Source organism: Panthera leo, chromosome A3 (genome assembly GCF_018350215.1).
Source record: "Panthera leo isolate Ple1 chromosome A3, P.leo_Ple1_pat1.1, whole genome shotgun sequence".
NCBI lineage: Eukaryota > Metazoa > Chordata > Mammalia > Carnivora > Felidae > Panthera > Panthera leo.
In genome coordinates, this window is record NC_056681.1 from 68,434,085 (window position 1) to 68,453,580 (window position 19,496).

Genomic DNA, 19,496 nt, shown 5'->3' on the forward strand with positions numbered 1-19,496 from the left:
TTCTGATGCTGGAACTACAAAAGTAGTTCAAATATGTACACTATTTCTAAAGACTATGCTTTTGCGTACACAAACGTGAAACACTGATGACCAGCAGGAATCAATTGCTTGACTTTCTTCCATTAAATTATTGGAGAATTTTTTCGAAAGTTTATGTTTTTCTGACTAATTATTACTCATTTTTTCCCCTCAGTATAGGTTTCTTCCTGCTGTTAGGAAATACTCATTTTGGGGAGATAAATTAACTCTTTCATTTTACCTATACAGAACAATGAAGTAAATAAAATATACACTCACTTGCTCCCCTGTATTCTCTGCTCAAATCCTCCCTATGTGCACCTAATGCTCTCAAACTGCTCCATACTCTACTAGCTTCAACTAGCAATAGTGCATTCTGGCAGTGCCTCATGAGCCCCAACTTTTCCAATCACTCGTGCCTTATCAAAACATTACTGTTTTCTGTCTCAATTCCTTAAGATTCCCCTTCATTAAAGAAATAGAGGGCTCATTTTATCCAGTAATGATAAAATTGTGAAAGATTTAACCTCTTATTCCTCTCTGTTAGGCTGTTACTGTTCCAGTAATGCTATATAACAAACTACTCCCTGAACTCATTGGCTTATAATAGTGAGCATTCATTTTTCTTACAAATCTGAGGATCAGCTGAGGTGTTTTGCTTCAGGGTAGACTGGACTTGGCTCTGCATTCTGGGAGGGTTTAGATCTGCTTCACCTAACTTACTCTGGGACTGTAGCTTTCAGGGACATGCACTTCTCATGACAATCAGAGGACCACAAGATATGAAGTCAAAATTGTGCAAATACATTTAAGGCCTCTGCACACATCATGTCCACAAGTATTTCTTTAGCAAAAGAAGTTGTATTGCCAGTATGGCAGGGGTACTGAAATATGCTCCATGCATTAGAGGGCACTGCTAGGTCCCGGGGGAAAATAGTGAATTGACAATCTACATAGCTTCCAAGGAAACATATTTTCTCTTTACTGGGAATTTACTTGAGATAATACTGTACCTTAAGTGAAAGTAGAGCTTGTATTGATGCAACATGATATTATTGTAATTTAAGAGACAGTTGAAGAAATGTAATATCCTATGAATCACATCCAGTAGATGTTCTTCTATCGACTATATAATGGAATAAAATCTAACACGGTGCTAGGCAGTTTTAAGGGCTTTATCTCATTTAATTACTAAAATAACCTCATATATTAACAACTCTTCTAATTCCATTTGACAAGCTAGAGAACTGAGGCACAGAGGTTTACCAGTTTGCCTAAGGTCACATATTGGTAAGGTTTGTACTCTAGCTCTGGACACTATGCTTCTAACTGAGAGACGAAATCTGCAAATAGACAATGAGACCATATATAAAAATAGAACTCTGACCCACAACTTGTAGCAAGCTGTCCAGGAAGCCAACCTATTATCTACAATAACCAGACTAGGAAGCTAGCTTGCTATAAAGGACATCTATAGGAAGTCACAGTACTATCTTGAGTAGCAATCCAGGAAGCCAAATAATAACCTCTGCAACAATTGACCCCAAAAGGCTATGATTTGACAGCTTTCCAAATATTTATTCCAACTGCAAGCTGAGAACCATCCAGAGAAGGCCAAGCATGCACATAACCAATCACATAGAATGCCCTGTTTCTAGTTAGTACACTCACAGCATCCCCAATTGCAACAACCTCCAATCAAGGCATACATGAAGCCTTCCTATTTTATCACCATAAAACTTTGCCATCTCTCTGCCTGCCTTTGAGTCTCTGCCAAAACATAAGTGATGGTGGCTGACTCCCTTGCTATGGCAAACTCTGAATTAACAACTTTGGCTTTTCTCATTTGTTTAGTTTTTATTTATTTCCACATAGCCAGAACAATATCCATTATAGCTAATGTAATTGAATTTGTGCATATCTAACATAGATTCTAAGACTGTAGCTAAAACTGCTGAAAGGCCAATAATCAACTCATTTCATCACTTCATTTTCGTAATATGGCCCCACTAGTATTTGATATTTAGAGGATTTCATAGATCTATAGAAAGTCCAAGTTAATGATAATCACAATAATAGTAGTAACAAAGTATAAGTCAATGGTAAGAACAATAGTAATAATAAAAATAAATGTGTTATTAAGTACTTATAAACACCACACACATTATTAAAAACAGTATTTAGATTAGTTTGTTGCATGCTCAAATTAATCATATGAGCTGATTACTGGCATATTTCATTTTACCAGGAAACAGAGAGAAGAAACTTGCCAAATATCCATGTTGTTTACATATTATACAAACATCATTTAATTTTGCCAGCTTACCTCCAAACTTTAATTGCATTTATATTTAGTTCAATACATGGAACACAGTGGGAATTCAACTTAATAGAGAATAGATTAATTAGATAATAACCAAGATTCAGTAAAACCTACACTAACCCTAAAGACCTATTCACCAACTTTTTTGGAACTTCCTTAGGTTTTCCTCAGCAGCTTTTTTTTCTACGTGAAAAAATACATATGTATAAAATAACTACATTTCCCATTTAGATAAGAGTATCTTAAGAGCATACTATCATTTTTGCTTTTTCTCAAGGTTTTAAGTGTGTGCATGCTGTGAACACTCAGACAATGCTGGAGAGAAGCAGACACTGTGCTACCCACTTACCTATGTGCCTGGTGAATCTACTGTCAACTGTTGATAGCAGTAACTGGCCCCTAACATCACCACATCCAAAGGTCTATAATTTCCCTATTAAGCAGCCATCAGATACTAGCTGAGTACTATATATGTGAAAAATTATGGTTAGGCAGTGACTTCCTGACAACCAGGTCTCATGAGAATACTCTCAGCAAAGAAATGTTGGAAATAACCTGTTTTTCAATTCTTTAGCGGGACAGTTAAGGGGGGTGTAAACTTGATGTACATATGAGTAGAAGGCCTAATCCATTTCCTTCAAAACACTTGAGATCCTTATAAAATGACAATGAAATACAATACAATGAATTACAACTTAAAATACATTTCACTGATAAATACTAAAGCATGACATAAAGAATGTATTCAAGTAAAAAATGTTTAAAGATAAAAAATATATACCTGCAAAAATTGAGATATTGGCAATTATGAAAAATGACTATGGTTTTAACTAAAGGCAAGGAAGAAGAGAACATTCCAGTTGTGGGGACTAGTGTGGCCAAAGACAGTAGTAGGAAAAAGAGACACGTGTAGACATGCATGAGTAGATCAGTCCACTAGGAAAAAAAAGTGTTTATGTAAGGAAATAGTGGCCCTCATTTCTGTTATGCCTTTAATGTCCATGAAGAATGTCTGACCTTTAGTGGAACATTGAAGACTAACAGGAAATAACACAAGTGCTTATTTTGCAACCAGAAGTTCCCAATGGCAATTCTACAATTTACATTTTTAGAGAATGAGTTATCATGACTATATGCCATTTTTCTTCATATGTGGTATCTGTTCATGTGACAACACGACATTTTATAAATAACACATTGTACCATCCTGTACTCTTCCAAAGGAAATATGCCTGCTGTCCACCCCACTTCTTCCTTGATATCTCACTGTTTTACCCCTCAATAAATTATGCACTATTCCAAGGAATTATACTCACAGTTTTTTGTCTTTTCCTTAAAAAGGCCATGAAAAAGTGAAATCTGTCTAGTAGACCATTGAACTCCCAGGCCTCTATTCTGAAGTCTCATGGGTGAGCTCACAGTCCATATTATCATAGAACCTGGGAGGATTTTTTTCACTTATTTGTTAACACACTGAAATTATCCCTTTATTAGCCTCTTCCCATCCCCACCTTTTTTTTCTACTTGGGTTATGATATGTCTCACAGCAAGCATCACCCTATTATTATCTCCAGTTTTGTTGTCTGGATTTATTTTCAGTCCCTGGCAGGGTATATGAATATCCATGAGATGTTTCCATAGACCTGGCAGTGGACTACTCAAGTGCTTCCCTCTGGGAACAAACACTGGAGACGAAGGCTAGGAGTGTCCTCCTCCATTCATACAGCCTGTATGGCAGAATGGCCTGAGAGATAATTTGGGGGCCAGTTTATCATGGCCTGTAAAGAGTTTTACCCAGTAATTGTTTTTATCTGCCTTTTTTCACAAGACCTTGTGTTAGGTACTAGACAAAGATACTGTACTTGCCATCAAAACCTTAAAGTCTAACATAAAATCAGATCCTAATTGTATCAGAGTGTGATAGATTTTCTAAGAAAAGTACAGAGAAGGGGGCAATGGGAGTTCAAAGAAGAGGATTACTTCTTACTGGGGAAGGGTCAATCATGCTTTCTGGAAAAAAAAATGCAGTAATTTATTTCTGTCCTAATAGTTAGGCAGGGAGCACATGACAATAAACCTCTACATCTAGGCACTTAGAGCTATAGAGAATTGGTCAGTATCATCATTCAAACTTTATTTTCTCCTTCCTAGGAGCCGTTCTGTTTAAGTTCACTGCACCTGATCCCAAGGAGCTCAAGCAATGTAAAATAGCCTGCTTGATTAAGTTAATTTCAAGGTTTCATTTCTGATATATTGCCTACAACCATTTTATTCATTGTGATAACTGCATAAAAATAACCTAAAAAAATAGTTGAGTAAGTAATAGTGCCAAAAGTTCCTTTCCACTACAACATTCTAGTTCTCTCATTTCATCATAAATCTTAAATTTGCCTTAAGACACTAACAGCACTTTAGTGAGCATGAAATGTGATTATAATTGTGAAAGTAACTGGAAAAGAAAACATCGGCTTGCTAGATACGTTATTCTAAAAAAGAAATGCATAGGGATGAGGGAATCTCCAATATGGAAATGAAAAGATTCTGAGGATATGAAATTCATTATCTAGTTGCTGAACTTTTTTTCTTTTGTTACTTCTGTGTTGCATTAAACTGTATGCCTCTATTATGAGATAGCCTGTACTTTTCCATTTCAAATTTTTTAATACATGCAAAGTAATTAACCTTATAATAGCTCTAATATTAGATGTCCAAACTGCCCTTTTTCTTATTAGTCATTTTAATTTGTTCAACATGTACTGGGAAACTGACAATAAGGAGTCCAAATTATTATTTAAATAGACTACCATCTGCGCAGAAGAGAGAACTGTCTTGATATGCAATAAAACACTGTAATTTTTTAAATGTATGTGTATTGCTGAGTGGTAGAATACCTGTAGTTCACCCATTATGATCATTTTTTTTAAAGTTTATTTATCTATTTTGAGAAAAGAGAGAGTGCGAGCAGTGGGGGCAGAGAGAGAGAGGGAGAGAGAGAAACCCAAACAGGCTCCATGCTGTTAGTGCAGAGCCCCACACAAGGCTCAAACCCATGAACTGTGAGATCATGACCTGGGCCAAAATCAAGAGTTGAGGTTTAACCAGTTGAGCCACCCAGGCGCCCCATCATGATCATGTTAAACAAAAGTGTACTATCATTATTTTGTACATTATAAAAAATATCACCCAATACACAAAATTTATTTTTTTCTTTTCTTCTAGCACTACAGAGATATAATTGACATACAACATTGTGTAAGTTAAGGTTTCCAATAGTTGATTTACTTATTTATTGCAAAATAATTACCACCATGGTATTAGCTAACACCTGCATCATGTGACATAATTACCATTTCTTTTTTTTGCAGTGAGAACATTTAAAACCCACTTAGCAACTTTCAAGTATATAATACAGTATTACTAACTGTAATCACCATGCTGTACATTAGATCCCCAGAACTTACTCAACTGTAAATGTATACTTTTTTTTTAATGTTTATTTACTTTTGAGACAGAGACAGAATGCGAGTGGGTTAGGGGCAGAGAGAGAGGTAGACACAGATCTGAAGCAGGTGAGGCACACGGGCACTTGTACCCCAATGTTTATAGCAGCACTTTCAACAATAGCCAAATAATGGAAAGAGCCTAATGTCCATCAAATGACGAATGGATAAAGAAATTGTGGTTTATATACACAATGGAATACTATGTGGCAATGAGAAAGAATGAAATATGGCCTTTCGTAGCAACGTGGATGGAACTGGACAGTGTTAATGCTAAGTGAAATAAGTCATAGAGAGAAAGACAGATACCATATGTTTTCACTCTTATGTGGATCCTGAGAAACTTAACAGAAGACCATGGGGAGGGGAAGGAAAAAAAAAAAGGTTAGAGAGGGAGGGAGCCAAAACATAAGAGACTCTTAAAAACTGAGAACAAACTGCGGGTTGATGGGGGGGTGGGAGGGACGCGAGCGTGGGTGAGGGGTACTGAGGAGGGCACCTGTGGGAATGAACACTGGGTGTTGTATGGAAACCAATTTGACAATAAATTTCATATTTAAAAAAACCCAAACAGATCTGAAGCAGGATCCAGGCTCCAAGCTGTCCGCACAGAGCCCAATGCGGGGCTTGAACTCACGAGCTGTGAGATCATGACCTGAGCTGAAGTTGGCTGCTCAACTGACTGAGCCACCCAGGTGCCCCTTAATTTTTTTTTTTTTTTTTGAAATGCATACTCTTTGACCTATGTGTCCTTTTTCCCCCTCATCTGACAGCTCCTGGTGACTACTTGTCTCTGTTCCTCTGAGTTTTGCTTTTTTAGATTCCACATATAAGTGACATTATGCATATTTGCCTTTCTCTGTGTGACTTATTTCACTTAACATAATAACTTTAGGATCCATCCATATTGTCACAGCAGGATGTCCTTTCTCATAGCTCAATAATATTCCATTTACATATGGGAGTTCAGTTATCCCTTGAAGAATCTGTTTTCATTTCCTTTGAATATATACCCAGAAGTGGGATTGATGGATCATACAGTAATTCTGTTTTTAATATCTTGAGGAACCACCATACCATTTTCCATAGTGGCTGTACCAACTTACATTCCCACCAACAGTACTATATAAATATGCTCTTTCCTCCTCAAACCTCTAGTTATTAATTTTAGCATCCATTGATGATTGTTGCCTGAATCATCAGTTTTTACTATTTGAATCATCAGTATTTACTATGATGGTGGCCAAGTGGTGCATTTCTTCTCTATTTATCAATTGGCATTTTATTTAAAAAAGAGTTTTTTCATTTATCTATGTATAATTTTTTTAAAGAATCAGTTCTTTTTAAATATTTATTTTGAGGGAGGGAGGGAGAGAGAGAGAGAGAGAGAGAGAAAGCGTGAGCAAGCACACAAACAGGGGAGAGACAGAGAAAGAGGGAGAGATAGAGAGTCCCAAGCAGGCTCTGGGCTGTCAGCACAGATCCTGATGTGGAACTCGAACACATGAGCTGTGAGATCATGACCTCAGCCAAAATCAAGAGTTGCATGCTTAACTGACTGAGCCACCCAGGTGCCCCTATAAAATTTTTTCAGTTTGGATTCATGGACTCATTTTAGTTAGGTAAGTTCTATTTTGTGTGATCACAGAAATGTACCATTCAGATCTTTAACAAGAATCTGTTCTGAGGATGTGGGTGTCTGACAGCTTCCAGTTGCTGCCCCTGAAGACCTGCCCACTGTATGTTCTGCCAAAGCCTTCCTTCCATAGGGCTGCTCCTGGTCAGTGCTGGGCATAGGTACTATAGTTGGGGCGTTTATGCCCAATACTAAATTCTCGTAAGTATGCAGTCTTCTTCTGGGCTGGACATGAGCCTGGACAAGACTTTCTCAGAGCTGCACTGCAGTATGAGACTTTCCATCCACCTCCCTTCCATCTCCCCTTCACAGGAGTCAGTTTTTCACTGCATGTGGGGTTCTCCCTGCCTACTTCTGCTCTGTCTCTTCTTTAACCTTCCTAGGTACTTCCCCTAATAAACTATTGCACTTTTAATTCTGTATTACTGTTTCTCAGAAGACATATTCTTTTACTGTCATTATTTATTCTGGTGTTTGAATAATCCCAGATTTGGCCAGTAGGAGATATTTCAAGCTGGCTTCTACATTCTCTTTTCTTTATCTTTTTATTTAGAAAGAATTTCAGATTCACACAGAAGCTCAAAATATAATATAGAGAGTTCGTGCGCTAGAGCCTTCACTCAGCTTCCTTCAAGGATAACATATTCCATAACCATAATACAATTATCAAAATCATAATAGTGGTAATGGCATACTAAATATACTGCACCCCTTCTTCAGATTTTACTTGTTTTCCCACGCATTTATGTGTATGTGTGCGAGGGTGAAGGATTCTATGAAATATAGATTTGTTTAATCACTACCGCAATATGGATCCAGAACTGTCTGATCAGCTTAAAGAAACTCCCTTGGGCTATTCTTTTGCAGTTCTAGTATCCTTCCAACAACCCTGACCTCTGGAAACCATTGATATTTTCTCCATCACTGTAATGTTGCCATTTTGAAAATGTTACATAAATTGAATTACATAGTATGTAACCTTTTGAAATTTGATTTTTCTTTCATTCCTTTAATGCCAATGAGATCCATCTAAGTAGTTGCATATATCAACCGTTCTTTCCTCTTAATTGTTGAGTAGTATTCCATGGGATGGATATGCCACATTTTGTTTATCCATTCACCCATTGGAGGGCATTCATGCTGTTTCTGCTTTGGGACTATTTCAAATAAAGCTTCTAAGAACATTTACTTGCAGGTTTTTGGAATGTGATCTTACGTTTTCAGTGTTGAGTAAATACCAAGGAATTATATGGTAATATGACAAGCATATGTTTAACTTTATAAGGAAGTATAAATATATATTTCACCATCTTTCAATTTTTTTAGCCCTTTTCTCATTTATTTGGAAGAGCACTTCATATATTCTGTATTCCAGTCATTTGATAATTAGGTTTTGCAAATAGCTTCTTCTAACTGGTTACCTTTTTTTTTTTTTTTTAACTTGTTAAATGGTGTATTTGGGTGGGCTAAAATAATTAATCTACTTACACTCACCACTTTTTAATTATGTTTTATCTTTTCTGTGTCTTGGTGAAGAAATTCTTCTCACAAAGGTATTTCCTTAAGTTATATTCTAACATTCACATTTAGGTTATACAATCACTTTAAACTGATTCTTGTTATTATATGAACAAATTCTATTTTACCTGTATGTCTTATATTATTCTACAACAATTTTCAAAATCCTTTCTCCAATTAACTGTGATACCACTTATTTCATAGGTCAATTTTTCATATATGTGAGACTTATGTTTTTGGGCTTTCTATTCTATTTGTTTATTAATCTACTCTTCTATCAATGACCCCCCTCTTCATTAAAATGGGTTTATAATAAGATTTATTAAAAAACAAGTCCTCCTACTCTGTTCTTCTTCAGGAATGTCTTGTTATTCTTGAATTTTTTTCAGATTAATTCTAGAATCAGCTTGTTCAATTTCATTAAAATCCCTGTCAGGATTTCTTTGGATTTTTATTGAACATATAGATTACTTTAATGAGAATTGCTATTTCTATGATATTGAAACTATTAATGGACATGATATTTCTTTTTTATGTAGGTCATCTTTAATGTCTTTCAATAAAGTTTTATGATTTTCTCCATAAAAATCATGAGCATCTTTATTTATACTTATTGTTATAATTCTTTTATATTTGGTGCTGCTAACAATGATAGATATGCTTCTAATGTTTAGATTATTATGATTTGCTGTAGGGTTTGTAAATACACTTTACTAGGAAAAGAAAATTTCTCTTGGTAGCTTCTTTAATTTTTTCTTTTCTACTCATGAAATGGTGTTAAATTCTATAGAATGCTTTTTTTTTTAGCAAATATTGAGATGATCATGTGTATTTTCTTTTAATCTGTTTATATGGTAAATTACATTAAAAGATCCTTAAAGCTAAATTCAACTCTTCATTCCCAGGATAAAACAAACATAGTTTTAAAATGTATTCCTGGATATAAGAGCTAATATTTTGTTTAGGAGTTTTGCTTCAATATTCATGAGTGATATTGGCCTAAATTTTCCTTTTTAGTAAGTTCTTTTCTGTTTTGGTTTCAATGTCATATTAGCCTCATATAAAATTAAATTCTCCTTCTTTCTATTCTCAGCCTGAGTCAGCCTCAGTGTGACTACACTTTACACAGGTTTATTCTTCAGTATTGGCCCCTGTCCTTCCTTTTTCTAAAGCAATTGCTTTAGAAAGGTACAACTGTAAATTCTTTCCCTACCCCTTTGAGCTGTAAATTCTCTGCAACCCAAAAATGTCTTTTTCAAGAACCAGAGAGCTATCTCTTTGAAAAAAAATAAATAATAAACTTATATCGATACTTCTTTAGTCATCAATTTTCAACATTTATAGTTAATCTATGCAAACTCCCCAGTACCATTTACTCATATCACTTTTCTGGTCTTCTCAAAAAATTGTATCAATTTTGGAGAGGTAAAATTTATGAAACTCTTGTTAATATGGCCAAACATCAAGTTATCTCCATATTCTGCTACTTCTCTCTCTCTCTCTCTTTTTTCTTTTGGATCATATCTCTAGAGTCTTCCAACCTTGTGTTCCTTCTTGTCTGGTTGCTTTTTAGGTCTGATGCACAAGTGGTATCCTGGGTGGGTCTTCTCTTTCCCTTCATCTGGAGAATTCCGCTCCCCAATCCTCTGCATCAGGGACCCTGGTTCTTAGGACCTGTACTTTCTCTTCCTTGACTTGCAATAGCTCTGCCAAAGGCATAGTCACAACTTCAATTAGGAAAATTTTATTTTATCTTCCATAATTTCTCTAAGGAAATGTTCTTGAAACAAAGAGGAAACTAATTCCAATATTGCCTATTGATCTATGAAATAAGCTTAGGGGGGATTTCATTTGCATATCTTACTTAGGGGCTCTGCCACTATATATCAGCTCATTAGCCATCCATTGCTTCCCTCTGCCCAGGACATGTGTATTACAGACCGGGTTTAAATTGATCATTTCCTTCTTCAACTCACTCCAGTTCTAATATTAATCACATTTAGAACCATCATATTGTGAAATTATAAAAACAAAGTGAAGGGAGTCAATATTTAGTGAATATCCACTATGACCCACTCTACTAGGTACTTTACATCCACTATAAATGATTATATTATCAAACAATCCTACTAAGTAGGTATTATTTTAGGGGCACCTGGGTCACTCACTCAGTTGAACATCTGACTCTTGATTTTGCCTTAGGTTATGATCCAGGGTCATGGAATCAAGCCTCTCATTGGACTCCATACTGAGCGTGGAGCCTGCTTAAGATTCTTTCTCTTTCCCTCTCATCACCCCTCCCTTTACCCCTCCCCCACATACATGTGCATGCTCACTCTCTCTCTCTCTAAAAGTAGGATTACTCTAATTCTCTAATTTTTCTAACTAGAAACTATGGGCATAAGGAACAGGGTCTTACAGATAGCAAGTTGTGGTCCAAATATTACAATATGTTTCTATTACTTTAAAGCCCATGTTTTATCCTTTTCATAGCCTTGCATCAAGGTCAGCTTGAAGTAAAAGACTTTAATTTCCTGAGTAACCTCTTGAGGTCTGACTAATTTTACAATCTGCTCATGACTTCTTATGGGAGAACTCTGTACCCTATGAATGAAATGAACCTTAATATCCTTGCCTGAGCAAATGGAAAAGTTATAATTCAGTTTGTAAAGACTACAAGAGAACTCAAGAAAAATCTCTGACAAATACACCCCCCCACACACACACACACCAACTTATCCCACAAAGCGATTTATTATAGTGGATTTGAATGGGATCTTCTTTCTGTTCTAAGGGCAGAAACAAAGCCACATGGTAGATTCTGGCTGTTGTAGATTAGACATGGTAGGTTAGACTTATGTTCTCTTCTTGTCTTATGTTACATCATGAAAAATATCAATAATCAATCTTCAAGTTATTATAAAAATTTCAGTGAGTTAGGTAGGAGCCAAAAAAGAAAAATCCTAAAAGTATTAGTGCTGTCTATAAGTATTGTTAGATTAATATATACTAATGCTTATTTTCCCAAGGCTTTCATTGATAAGTAAATATATTAAAATATACATATATGTTTATTAGCAAGAATAATTATTTTTAAAGCATAAATGATTGTATTAGTGAACTTACTCCTCAGTTTCTGGAAAGGCCAAGAAACACATTACTAAATAAGCATTCTCTTTTCATTCAAATCTCTCCCCTAATGCCCTATACTTCTTTGGCAATGAAATTGCTGGTCCTTCAACAAGTTCAATAAGACAATTAACTGGGCCCACTTCTCCTACTAAATAATAATTTTATTTAAGTTTTTTAATGTTTCTTTTTGAGAGACAGAGAGAGACACAGTGTGAGCAGGGGAGGGGAATAGAGAGAGAGGGAGACACAAAATCCCAAGCAGGCTACAGGCTCCAAGCTGTTGGCACAGAGCCCCATGCAGGGCACGAACCCAGGAACCACAAGACCATGACCTGAGCCAAAGGTGGAGGCTTAACCAACTGAGCCACCCAGGCACCCCTAACTAATAATTTTCTCAGAGATGAGTGAATTAAAAATGAGAAACTAAGTTGACTACCCACATTTGGTTTTAGTTTTTGGTGGAGAAATAAGAAATATCTAAATGGCCTTTTGACCTACCTCCTCTTTATTTAGGTAACAAAATCAAATCGTCTAGGTTGTGACGCATCACCTAAAAAATGCACATCAAGTTCACGTTGTTTAACTATGAAGGAAAGGAAAACACAGACACACACACAAATGCACAGATGTGCAGACACACACACACACCGAGGATTTAAGTCAACTGAAACTTGTAAAGTCAAAAATATATTTTAACAGAATTTTTCATAAGATGGAGATTATATTTACAGGAAGTACAGATGTTTACTCAATTTAGTAAGAACAATCATTCTATAGTTTTGCTACTATTGTCTTAAAATTTCATAATTTTTAAACATTCTATTAGTGTCCCTGTATTTGATAATCTAATCTCAATTTTTCTAAGAATAAAATGTTCTTTTTACTCAAAAGTGGAAGTAAATAGAGATATATATACCTCACATTCATTTTATCTTTATTAAAAGATATTAATTTTTAAGATATGACTATGACTTTGGCCACTAAGAAATGTTACATTTATGTCCTGCTTTAAATCTTCAATCAATCTCTCCCATCTGTCAAATTTTTATAGCTACTAAAAGATAAAGGCTCTGTTGCTATGGTAATTATTCTATTACCTAGGTGACAGTGTTCCAATGATGTCATTGTTAGTGATCTAACTCATAAAACATTTTTTAGTTTTAGTATAGTTACACAAGGGGGAACATTACCAATGATACAAAATCAAGAGGGTCAGAAGAATGCTGCTCTTCTTAATAAACAGGGTGCTCACAAATGAAAATTAGAAGGTGAACGCTCAAATGAATTTCTCCAATTATCTCTGCTTTTAGTTGGGTCAATGCCCTCATCAGCATTTTACAAAGCTGAATGAAAAAGGAGAGTTTGTGTGTAGAGAAAGATAAAAAGAAAGCAAGGTGTTCTAGGGGAAGAATTGTGGAAATGGCATCCATTGAAAAAATGTATTTCCTTAACTCTTTTTAGTTGAATCTCAGGCTTGATCATTGGCAAGGGGAAAAAATGCTGTGTGCTTTCATTTTAGTGCCATAATCTACTCCTTAACCAGAGACCTGTGTACAAAGAAATGCAGAGAAAGATATAAAGGAGGAATTGGAAACAGGAAATTAGGTGGAGAAGATAGTAAAAAAGATCAGAAACTGAGTTGTCGGTCACTATTCAGATTATGATAAAAGAGGAATTAGGGGGGAAAAAGGTAGCAAGAAGGGTGGATAAGAGTTTGAAAAGTTTGTCCAACTTCAGTTGGACTTGTTAAGAGGTGACTTCCCTGGGCTGATACTATCTCCTTCTTATTTAAAAGACTTTCAGATGTTGGCAAAGACATAAAGCATGCCACTCTCCAATATTACCTAACAGATGACAGGGAAAGTATCCTTTGAGTTCAGAGGATTCTATAGGCATCCATGCTCTAATGACTCCAGGTGAATTATTACCCATCAAAGAAAAATGAAACCAACATCTCCTTTATAAAGGTAGTAAAGCCAATTCTTGAAAATCCTTTTTTCTCTTTTCCTCTTATCATGTCTTCTACATATTTGCCTACCCTATTCTCTCATACTGTAAGACTTGAATTAAGCTTGAAGAGAATGAAGAAATCCTAGTAGTCTATTTTATAGGTAAGGCAAAGGTTCAGAGAGTTTCATTGACTGATGCAATGACAGAAACTCAGAGTTGGAAGAAAAGTGTATAGTATTTAGTGGACTCATACCAATTCAATTCCTGAATGCTTGCCAACATCCTCTAGACTCTTGTTTTGACACCTCAATGTAGAAGAATTCACTACAGCTGGAGGCAGTCCATTCCATTTTGGCCAAGTTGACATAATTCATTGAGGGCAAAATATTACATAAGCCTGTGAAAACTTCATCTGTTAGTCTCCCCTACTGCTAAAATTTTTTAGCAGGAGCATAAAGAGAGCAAAACTATTTCCAAACCTCATGTGGCAGAACTCCAGACATCATGGTATTTGGGCTGGTGTTGGGAGGATGGGTTTGGGGGAGAGCAAATGCTCCTGCAGACCCCACAAATCACACAACTATGGGTTACTGCCCTCCTTATTTATGTGTAAGGCCAGTTTAGGGTTTTCATTTCCCTTGGGATGTACACTCTGTGTACATATGCATTTTCTGGCAACAGTATGAATCAGGCAGAATAACCTAATGATAAACCACAAGCTCAACCAGGGAAGCAACAGCTGCTGAGACATCACCTCACTTTGTGAAAATTGGTAATGGACCTATTAATTGTGGTATTTTAGGCAACTCCCAGAGCAAACATAAAGCCATTCCACAATTAATAATTTGTCTTTATTCAATTAACAGTTTCATGTGTCTTGTTCTTAGTATGTATTACAACTTGACATTGCACCTAGGAGAGAGTTTTTACAAGAAAATGTGGTATGTGAATAATATTACCCCGTTGGTTTTAGATTCTAACAGGTTTCTTTCTCTCCCCTAAGGGATGGGGAAGGAAATACCAAAGGCTGGAATGTAAATGTCTAAAACCCAAAATAACTTGTCAGATTAAACCACCAACATCATAAATCAAGCTCATTAACAGCAACTGATAAAGCTTATCTGCCTCATATCACCAGGGAGGCACTTGCTAGCAGGGCCTTTGCAGAGAGAATTTTCAGTAGATATCATCATTAGAGCTCAGTGAAATAGCCATCTACAGGAACAGCTTGCAGCACTAGCTTCCATATCATAATTACAGAAATGATTACAGTAGCAAATATTAAAAACTGTGCAGTTATGCATAATTTCTACAACATGCAATCTAATTTACCAGCAGTAAAAACAGTAATAAAAGCATTGCCCGGTGATGGGACAAAGCAATTTTCAGTCAAGATGCCTAAAAATAACATACGTTTTCTTGGAGCTGGATTCATTGTTAACATGGTATGCTTAGCATCCTGCTTGAGGGTGCTTAATCAAGACCAGGGCAGTAACCATGTTAACTAATGCATGATACTAATAGACTTTTCATACAAAATAGTAAGAATTCTGGCTTCCATGGATAGCTACAGTTTTGGTAAAGGCTATCCATAGAGGATAATAAAGTCTCAGAAGGAAGGGGCCCCTTCCTTTATCCACTTACATCAACATTCCTTATTCCTTTGAACCCCCATTTCCCTCCCTGGAGCTTCATGCTTCTTTTAGCATTCACCTGTCTCTCTTCTTATCCAACTTATTTGTATCCATATCAATACCCTTGTTAATTTAAGCTCTTAGATGGAAGAGACTATAACTGATTCATATTCTTAATCTTTTCCTCCCCAGGGAATCCATCCCTGTGCTAAGCACAAAGTAAATGATACACAAGTTTGTCAAATTAAATTGATGGACTTGAGGTGTCAAGTTGTACAATATAAATCCAACATCACTCAGAAACGTCACAGTAAAGAAAACATAATCTGCTATATCTGAGCCCTGGCAGGATTAAGTTTGCTCATTTAAAGCAATAATTTTCAACCCTGGCTGTAAGGCTTTAAGAAAAACCTAGTTGCTAGGTACTACTCCAGAACATTTTAAAATCAGAATTTCCAACAGTAGGATCTGGGCATAGGGATTTTTAAATATGCCCAAGAAGGAGCCAGGGTTGAGTCTCGCTGATTTAAAAGGTATGAGTAAACACACACTGAATGTAAACATGGAAAATATTTGACTCACTAAATGTAAAGAACTAGTTTCCTTTGCTGTGTGTCTTTGGGCATATGCTTCATACTCAGGGCTACATTTGTTTCCTCTATAAAATGAATGGAGTTAATGATACATAAAGTAATCCCTGAATTACTTTTCATAACCAAACTGCATAAGTAGAAAACAATGCCAACACCAGCACCACCAGGTCAGTGAGTCAGTTATGAGTCAACTCCCAATAGTGGAGAATGGAAGTTCATATACTTTAAAAATTCTCTAAGTCATAACTTCTCTTTGGACAAGGATGATAGGAGGATGACCTTTCTGGTTTGTTCTTAGAATACAAGATAAGCAATGGAAAACTGTTTTCAAAAAGCAGGGTCATCAAGATCTTGATTGTTAAATATCATTCTCCAACACAAGGAACCAGAACTCCTTGGAGAAATGACTAATTGTAGGGCAGGGGAAGAGATTATACAAGCTGAGCTTGGAACATCCTGTAGGGTCATACAGTAATGAAAGTGTTAAAAAAGCAAAATGATTTGGGCATGCTAAAGGGAACAGGAGCCCACTGAAAGAATTCCGAACGGCCAAACATGAAACAATTTGATGAACAAAATAAGACGGTATTAGATTAAAACCTGAAGTATAAGATAGATATCCATGAGTCCATATGGATATAAATGTTTGAATAAATAAATAAATGGGGGCAGAGAAACAAATCCTCCTTAGAGAAGAATTCCAAATAGTGTACACAGATATCTCCTACTCCAGGAGGTGAGGCATGTTCCTTACGTTGGATGTGAGCTATACTTAGCAACTTCTTCCAAAGAACAGAGTATGGAAAGGAAGAATAATCACTTTACAGTGGAAAATCATGGCAGATACTACCTTAAAAGTGATTATGGTTAACATCATCAGTGAGAGGTCATGTTGCTATCACAAATTCCCTGATAGGATACCACAATTCCACTTCACTTCTATGGTCTTTATTTCTCCCAAACCCATAACCCCAAAGTGATCATGAGAAAAACAGACAAACCCAAGCTGAAGAACATTGTATAGAATACCTGAACAATACTCCTCAAATGCTCAAGATCATGCAAACTGAGAATGACTGAGCAACTGTCAGAGTAGGGAAGGCATGATGATTAAATACAGTGGTATCTTGAATTGTACCCAAGAACAGAAAACAGACATCTGTGGAAAAACTAGTGAGTTTAGTTTAGTAAAGTCTGTAGTCAAGTTAATAGCAACATGCCAATGTTAATTTCTTACTTTTTACAAATATAAAATATAAAAATGAACATTAGGGAAACTGGATGATGGATACATGGGAACTCTCTGTGCTATCTTTGTATACCTAAAAATATTCTTAACTTTATTACAAATTGTACATAGAAAGCACATATAGGCATGAAAAGAAATATAATTATAAAAATTTCTTATCTTTTGATTAAACATATTTAAAATGTTCTCAGACATAAAAAACTTTGCTACTGTTTCCCTGTTTGGTCAATAATGAAAAATACATTTAATATATTATGTATTCAACTTTAGTAATTTGCATTTCTCATTAAATCAGTCTGGACTTAAAATCTCCAGACAGAATTAGCAAAATGTACATTGTACTTGACATGGTATCAGAATGCCTTCCTGCACTACTTACCAGGAAGCTTTAACGGAAAGCACATTTCCTCATGTGAAAAATAAACCATGTCAGGTACATCTAATCAAGGGCCCAGAGGAGTATCAACTTTTTTTTTCTTTAATTTTTTTAATGTTTATTTATTTTTGAGAGAAAGAGACAGAGTGAGAGTGGGGGAGGGACAGAGAGAGAGAGGGAGATACAGAATCTGAAGCAGGCTCCAGGCTCTGAGCTGTCAGCACAGAGCCTGATGCGGGCCTCGAACTCACAAACTGTAAGATCATGACCTGAGTTGAAGTTGGGTACTTACCCAAATGAGCCATTCAGGCTCCCCAAGGAGTGTCAGTTCTGAATGAACTCGCTGTATGGCTGCAATGTGATGTGAACACTTCATAATGACTCACACAGTGTATTTTTCTTGGGGCCTAAATTTTATTCAAGAGCAGAACAGCACTCATGCTTACTAGTGAATGTTTAGCATCCTTTTGCTGTTTAATTTACAAAGTTAAAATTTCTCCAAGCGATAAGGAAATCTGTTAGCCAAAGATGTGATGTTTAAATAAATACAAATTAGAAATTCCAGTTGCTGATTTTTGCTGGTTTTACTTACTAAATGTTTTTGGGATGTGGCCTTTCCACTCATTTTATTCGTTTAGTCTCAAGTCTTTTAATGGGTCTCTGTTTCTCTGCAGTATTCTGCTTCTTCCCCATCTCCAGTACATCCATTTCATTCTACCCAGAGTGGTCCATTCTAAGTTGCAAATATGACTTTACCACTTCCCTCAGTAAAACCCTCTCATAGTTACCTGATTATTATATGTTAAGTTCAAACTTCTCATCATGGCACACCAACTGTCCAGTGCATGGCCACAACTAACCTTCTAGAAGCTGTGCAAAGGAAGGTGTATACTTTCCCATTAGAAGAAGTTATGCTCTAATATTACTGAAGTAGTTATTTTCTATGCACACCCTACAGCTATATGCTTTAGTGGCTTCCCTCTTGTGGTTCCTTTTTTCCCCTTCTTTAAATGGTAAATCTCTCATTATATTTCAGTAGTCATTGGAGGTGTCCTCTCCTCTATGAGGTTTTCCTTAATAATAATTTTCCAATTGTCTTCATTCCCCTGAAAACAAGCACTGTCTCAGTGTTCTGTTTCTATGTCACTTGATATACCACTATCCTAACAGCCACCCAACCCCCTTTGCCCTGCACTGTACAAGTGTCTTGCTTTCCACTAGCTGTAAGCATCCTTCTTACTCATCTTTGTGTCCTGGGGAAAAGCAAAGGGCTTGTATACAGAGGACACTAAAAATGTTACTGAGCAGCTATAAACAGAAATTCCTGCTCATTTAAATTAAAATAAATATCCCTCAAGGGACTAATTATGGAGTCACAGTATATCTGTAGGGCTAGATTTCTGCATTACCTCTCTTCACACACCCCCTCTCTGTAATCAACAAGGGTTCCAACCTGTATTACCTGCCAGCTTTTTCCACTTAGTGTCAATCTCACATTTGTATTTCTACCCGGCTGAGAGGTGTCTTTAAAAAGATCCATTTTTATAATTCTTTTTCTGCTTCTTTC

The 19,496-nt window shown here is 36.1% G+C and overlaps 1 long non-coding RNA gene across 1 annotated transcript in view; it reads left to right on the forward strand.

The window, feature by feature from the left end:
- The first annotated feature begins 3,679 nt into the window (after positions 1-3,679).
- LOC122215026 overlaps positions 3,680-19,496 on the forward strand; it is a 29,673-nt gene continuing 13,856 nt past the window's right edge. Inside the window, exons 1-2 of the long non-coding RNA XR_006200199.1 lie at positions 3,680-3,750; positions 4,493-4,543. This is a non-coding gene — a long non-coding RNA (uncharacterized LOC122215026). The remainder of the gene's footprint in view (positions 3,751-4,492; positions 4,544-19,496) is intronic.